The sequence below is a fragment of the Puma concolor genome, chromosome B2 (assembly GCF_028749965.1).
Source record: "Puma concolor isolate L17-30 chromosome B2, mPumCon1.1.hap2, whole genome shotgun sequence".
In the NCBI taxonomy this organism is placed as follows: domain Eukaryota; kingdom Metazoa; phylum Chordata; class Mammalia; order Carnivora; family Felidae; genus Puma; species Puma concolor.
Genome location: NC_141671.1, coordinates 142238513 through 142245449, shown reverse-complemented (window position 1 = coordinate 142245449; position 6937 = coordinate 142238513). Strand labels below are relative to the sequence as shown.

Sequence of the window (6937 nt, the reverse complement as noted above, 5' to 3'; positions counted from 1 at the left end):
CAATAAAAAAGTGATTAATGGTATGACAAAGAAGCAGTGAGCTTGGAGGCAGACCAATAGGAGCCAGACAATAGACCTGAACAATAAGAAAAGAAAAAGAAAAAAGAGCCTCCGTAGCCTGTGCAATAATATCAACAAGTATACTTGCAGTTCCAGAACTGGAAGAGAGAAAAATGGGGGTAAATATTTGGGGAAAAAAAAGACATAATTTTCTAAGTATGACAAGAGACACAAATTTAGATTCGAGAAGCTGAACGAATCCCAAGCAGATAAGACGCGTAAATACCAACAAAGCCGTATCACACCCTACATACATCCTGGTCAAAGTGCTGAAAACCAAATATAAACAGAAAACCTCGAAAACAACCAGACATGAAAGATATTTTATATGTCGGTAAACACTAGGAATGGCCAGTCTTCTCATTAGAACAAAGACCAGACACAGTGAAATGATTTCTTCAAGGTGCTGAGAGAGTGGAAGAGAAACCACAAATCCTAAAATTCTACGCACGGCAAAAACGTCCTTCATTAATAAAGCAATGATAAGGATATTTGTGTGTAAATAGGCCTAAGAGAATTCATCACCAGGAGACCTGCACTAAAAATAATTGTAAAAGGTGGTTGTTCAGGGTAAAGTGAAATGCAGGAAAGATGCATTTTCAGGAAAAATAAAAAGCAATACAAGTGATAAACATTTGAATAAATATTAAAGACTATTTGTCCTCTAAATACCGTGAAAACACATGAGTTAGTTTAAAAACCATTAAGTTTAACTGTGGCATTTATAATATACATTTACATAATGAATTTGATAAACAGCAAAAAGGATGGTGATGGGGATAAGTGAGCTATACAGTTCCAAGGCTCTCACATTTGGCATAAAATAGTGCAATATTGACTCTATAAAACTGTGAAAAGTTAGAAATAGTTATTGTAATCTCTACTGTAATCACTAAAAATAATGCAAGGATGTATAGCTGTTTAAAAAGCTAATAGAAACTTTAAAGTTATAAAAAAACAAAGATCATTTAACCCCAAAGATAGCAAGACAGGAAAAAAGCAAAAACAAAAAGTACATGGGAAATCAAAAACATAGTAAAATGGGGTGCCTGAGTGGCTCAGTTGGTTAAGCGTCCAACTTCAGCTCAAGTCATGATCTCACAGTTCATGGGTTTGAGCCCCATGTCAGGCTCTGTGTTGACAGCTCGGAGCCCGAAGTCTGCATTGGATTCCATGTCTCTCTCTCTCTCTCTCTCTCTCTCTCTCTCTCTTTCTCCCCATCCCTCACTCATGCTCTGTCTCTCTGTGTCTCTCAAAAAAGAATGAACATTTTAAAAGAAAATTAAAAATAGGGGTGCCTGGGTGGCTCAGTCGGTTGAGCATCTGACTCCAGCTCAGGTCACGATCTCTCAGTGGGTGGGTTCGAGCCCCATTTCAGGCTCTGTGCTGACAGCTCAGAGCCTGGAGCCTGCTTCCGATCCTGTGTCTCCCTCTCTCTCTGTCCCTCCCCTGCTCCTGCTCTGTCTCTCTGTCTCTCTCTCAAAAATAAATAAACATTAAAAAAAATTTTTTTAAATAAAAGATTTTTAAAAATAGTAAAATGGTAGCTATAAATCCAAATGTATCAGCCATTATATTAAATGTTAATTGAGGGGCTCCTGGGTGGCTCAGTTGGTTAAGCCTCTGACTCTCGATATCGGCTCAGGTCCTGATCTTGCAGTCTTGGTGCTGAGCATGGAACCTGCTTGAGATTCTCTCTCTCTCCTTCTCTCCCTCGGCCCCTTCCCGGCCCCTGCATGTGCTCTCTCAAAACAAATAAACAAGTAAACATTTTTTAATGCTAATTGACTAAGCAATCCATTTAAGCAATCCAAAGGTTGACAGAATGGAAAAGCAGTCCTCCACTATCTGCGGTCTAGAACAGATATACTAAATGTAAAGACACAGATAGGCTTAGTAAAAGGGCAGAAACATACACTCTGTAAACAAAGTGGGAGGAGCATATTAAAATAAAATAAATCAGACTTTAAAACAAAGAGTATTGTGGAAAGTAAAGGAGATATTTTAAAGTGATAAAAGGGCCAATTTGTCAGGAAGATGTAACAATTGTAAGTGTATGTGTCTAATAACAAAAATAAAATGAAAGTGAATTAAAATGACAGAATTTAAGGGAGAAATAGATGCATCAACAATCATGGATGAAGACCCATCTTCTTAAGCAATTGACAACTGAGCAAAAAATATCAGGAAAGACATAGATGATCTGAAAGTCACTGTCAGTCATGATGACTTAATTGACTTTTTTCCCGAAACTTTTAATTTTATTTTGAAATAAAAAATTTATATATTTAAGGTATACAGCATGATTTCATGTACATATACATAGTGAAATGATTACTACATTCAAACTCATTAACATATCTCCTCACATATCATTATTATTTTTGTGTGTACATGTGATGAGGGCACCGGAAATCGACTTAGCAAACTTCCAGTATTTGATGCAGTAATATATTAACTGTAGCCATCATGCTATGCGTTGGTCCTCTAGACCTGTATAATTGCAACTTTGTGCCCTTTGGCTAACATCTCCCCTCACTTCCGTCTGACAACCACCACTATATTCGCTGCTTCTACGTATTCAACATTGTAAAATTCCACAAAGAACAATACATCCAACCACTTCATACTAAACTTTATAAATGAGTATGCACTTTCACCAAGACAGACCCCATGCTAGGCTATGAAGCTCTGTTACATTTTAAAATCTCTAACCATAAGGGAATTGTGTCAGAAATCAATAACAATGAAACATCTTCAAAGAGATCACATATTTGGAAACTAACACATTTGAAATAACCAACTGTACCCATCAAAACTTGCCTTGAGAGTCTTTAAACCGGCTTACCAATGATCTTAATCTCGTCTTCTACTTACCTGCCAACTAGTTCAACTCAAATGTCACCCTCTGCTGAAGATTTGTCTGACATACCTCCAGCTTTTGGGCCTTATTCTAAAAAAAAAAAAAATGTGAATTCCTTCATCTGGTATTCTCTTAGATAACTTTATCTCCTTTATGGTACATATCACTCTGTGTCTTATTTACTTATGTATTTTTCCATCCCAGTGGAGGGTGCATTTCTGTATTTTTTTTTTCACGTTTCAGTGCATAGTAGGCCCTTGATAAATGTTTGTTTAAAAGAAAGGTAAGAAGGAACAAAGAAGGAAGGAAGTAGGGAAGATGGGAAAAAAGGGAGGGAGGGAGGAAAGAAGAAAGAAAGAAACATGTTTTACTTCAAATAATTCAGGGCTTTTTAACTATAATCATATAATTCTAAGCCCCAGAAACAAATGTTTTTTTTATATTTTTCCTTCCTAATTTAGAAAGTGATTTGAGATATATTTTTTAAAAAATTTAATGTTTATTTATTTTTGAGAGAAACAGAGACAGAATGATAATGGGTTATGAGCAGAGGGAGAGGGAGACACAGAATCCGAAGCAGGCCCCAGGCTCCGAGCTGTCAGCACAGAGCCCGACGCGAGGATCGAACTCAGGAGCTGTGAGATCATAACCTGGGCGGAGGTTGGACACCCAACTGACTGAGCCACCCAGGCGCCCCTGGGATATATTTTTTAATAGTGAAAAACATTCTCCTTGATATGAAAAGGGTAGGACCTAAAGAAAATATAACAGAACCAGCTTTTTAAAATACGTTTTTGCACACGTACCTTATGCATATAGCACCTACATGGTTTCACAGCCAACACTGCAACAAAGTAATTTTCAGGGCATCTGAGTATCGGCTACCCATACAGATTTCCATTATTAGAGGATTAGCCGGAGCATATAACAATTTATTTCTCCAAATCTGGATATAACTTCTTGGAACGCAAAACAAAACAAAACGATTGCAGTCTATCAAGAGTCTGGTGGAGCCCAGGGAAACCTAGAACAAGAGAACTGACTTCACGTTAAATATAATCTCATTGACTTAAATGTTGAGAGGAGCTGGTTTTGCTGAGATTTGATCCTTACAAAGTCTGAACTGGGAGGGCTACGTTCTTCTGAGACATTTGTCCATTACTAATTCTCTGAGTTCTAAAGGCCAGTCTCTGTGTATATGCAGTTATTGCCACAATTCTTTGAAAACAACTTTGTGGGCTTCGTCTAGGAGGAATTACACTTAAATCTCTAATCAAGGTGACAGTGTTATTGATTATTTAATAATTAGATTTTATTTATTTCCATCCTTGAGAGGGCACTTGTAGACTTGGTTGAAAACAGTCGTTTGTGCCTTAAAATCTACTGAAACTTGGTTATCAGTTCTGTTGACAGAAAACCTTTACCCATGTGCGCGCGCGCGCGCACACACACACACACACACACACCATTTCTTTCAACAAATGTTTGTGGAGAATACTGAGCCAGGCACAGGTGTTCTAACTCTGAACTCAGACCCTAACTTAGGAAGTGGTAAAAGGGAACAGGGGTAAATAAACATAATGACAACATAATGTGCTAAGGGCTATGATACAGGAACTTCCGAGTATTAACACAGCGAAGAAAAGGTTTCTGAGGAAAATATCATCTAAATTGCAACCTCTATACAGCAGGAATAATCCATCCAACAGCAATAATTCTCTTGTAAATTCTCTCTTATCCAACCTCCAACATCCCCTGCACCTCTGACTTTTGGCCAATGACTGTATTTCATAGTCACAGAGAAAAGAAAAATAAATAGCTATCACCTCTCATCCCCAATTCCATCAATCGACCTGCATCAGCAGCCACAGAGCCCCCCTAAACATGTGTGCTGGAATCTAATCCCTCACACCTTCTCGAGGACCTTCCTCCCTTCCTCTCCTGTGACATCAACCAAATCACCTATAGCAGGTCAGGTCGTTCTCCAGAACCATCAATCGTGTCTTAATAATAACCATCTTTTAACACACTATCCACCTTGTACCACATCTCCCTTTAGACCGTGAGGTATCATCACCCTGTTTTTCTTTTCCTTTCCTAGCAAAGTTCCCCCAAAGGATTAACTGTCTCACGGCCTTATCTTCCTTACCTCCCATTCTGCTCTCCATCCATTTTAATTGGCCCTTTGTCTCCACCACAGAAAGGGAACAGCTCTTACCAACATCACAGGTAACTGGCATCTCCCCAGAATCACACCTGCCGGAATTCTTGGAATTCTGACCACTTACCGCTTCTCTAGGCTTTCCTGGCACTCCATTCCTCCACTTTCCTCCTCCTCCCCAGACACTCCATTTAATTCTCCTTTGTTGGCTCCTTTTCCTGTACCATCTCCCTAAATGTAGGAGTATCTTTGGTGCATCTTTTGCCTCTTTTATCTACAAATCTGCGTTCTGGCTTTGAGTGATCTCATTAAGTCCTGTGCCTTTAAATGCCATCTATATGATAGTGACGACTGTGTCATATCCAGACAGCCCCACTGCGTGCTAGACACGTGTATCCAATCTCCCGTTTCTTTTAAACACATTTTATTTATTTATTTATTTTGAGTGAAAGAGAGGGAGAGAGAGAGAGAGAAACAGAGAGGGGAATCCAAGAGGGATCCACACGCTCAGCGCAGAGCCCGATGTGGGGCTCCAACTCACAAAGCCTGAGATCATTACCAGAGCCAAAATCAAGAGTCAGGTGCTTAACCGACTGAGCCACCCGGGTGCCCCAACCTCCCGTTTCATGTGTCCACTTGGGTAGTCGCTGACCCTTGCAACTTGTGAGCAGATGCCTCCACTGTTATTACTGCCGCACTGGGATGAACATCATTGTACGTGTGTCCTCCGGGCCCTTGTGAGAGCTTCTCTGGGATGTCAGTTCAACAGCCCGATGGCTGGGTCATGCATTTTGGGTAAATATCATTTAAGTAGCGCCCCTCGTTCTCCTGAACGCCTACGTGGGCACCAGCACCCCATGACAGTGTTTTGTTTTTCATCCCAGTGGTGCCTAGCCACCTAGGCCATACCTCAACTTAATCAAGTCAGAATTTCTGGAGGTGGAACCGAGGTGCGGGTAGTATTTAAAGCTCTCTATGGGGTTCCAACACGCATATAAGTTTGAGAACCATTGCTCTAGTGATACACCCTCCCCAACACTCAGCTCCTCCCAGCTAATTTTGCCAATATAAGAGGTATTAAGCGCGGCGTCCCTGTAATTTTAATCTGAATGTAATTTGTAGGTACTGTTGTTATTTTCTACATAATCGACCAGTTTTCCCAATAAGAATTATCTTCTAAACAATTTGACCTTTCTCCATTGACTTATGGTCCTATAGATTACCAAGTTCTTTGACACTGGAATCTAGTAAAATCCATTTACTTCACAACTGAACACATAATTAAAAAAAAAAAAAATTAGACCAGTTGTGTCTGTCATAATTGTTAAAATATTGAGCACACATAGCATCTACTTTTTGTGCATATATTGTGTATACACACACATACACACACACACACACACACACACACATAGTTTTCTGGTGGACATTGTAGCATTATGGTAGACCTTTGATTTTAGAAATGGTAGAGTCCAATATTTGAGAGGTCAGGTTTTGATGCCAGACGGACCTGAATTTGAACTCTGGCTTTGCATTTACCTATTCCATGACCTTGGGCAAGTGGCTCCATCTCTGTCTGAACCTCGGCCCCTTGCTGGTAGTATGAAGACACTTTGACCACATACACTTGTTGTGAGGAGTGAATAAGAAAAGGGAGCTAAATCTGGAAACACAGCCCCGGACACATTACCGACGCTCCGCAAAGGTGATGGGTTTTGTCATTGCTATTCTTTGTGATGTCGCACCCACTTGCCACGTTAAGCGTTGCATGACTCTGGAGCTTGGAGTATTGTTCCTTCAGTTGTTGGAACAGCTTGAACCTCTCCTTTTGAGTGAAAATTAAGGTACGCATA

At 39.9% G+C, this 6937-nt stretch overlaps 1 non-coding gene across 1 annotated transcript; it reads left to right on the top strand.

Annotated features, from left to right (window-relative positions):
* The first annotated feature begins 1356 nt into the window (after positions 1 to 1356).
* TRNAW-CCA (transfer RNA tryptophan (anticodon CCA)) lies at positions 1357 to 1441 on the top strand. The gene has a single exon. It is a non-coding gene; the product is annotated as a tRNA-Trp (tRNA).
* Positions 1442 to 6937: the final 5496 nt, after the last annotated feature.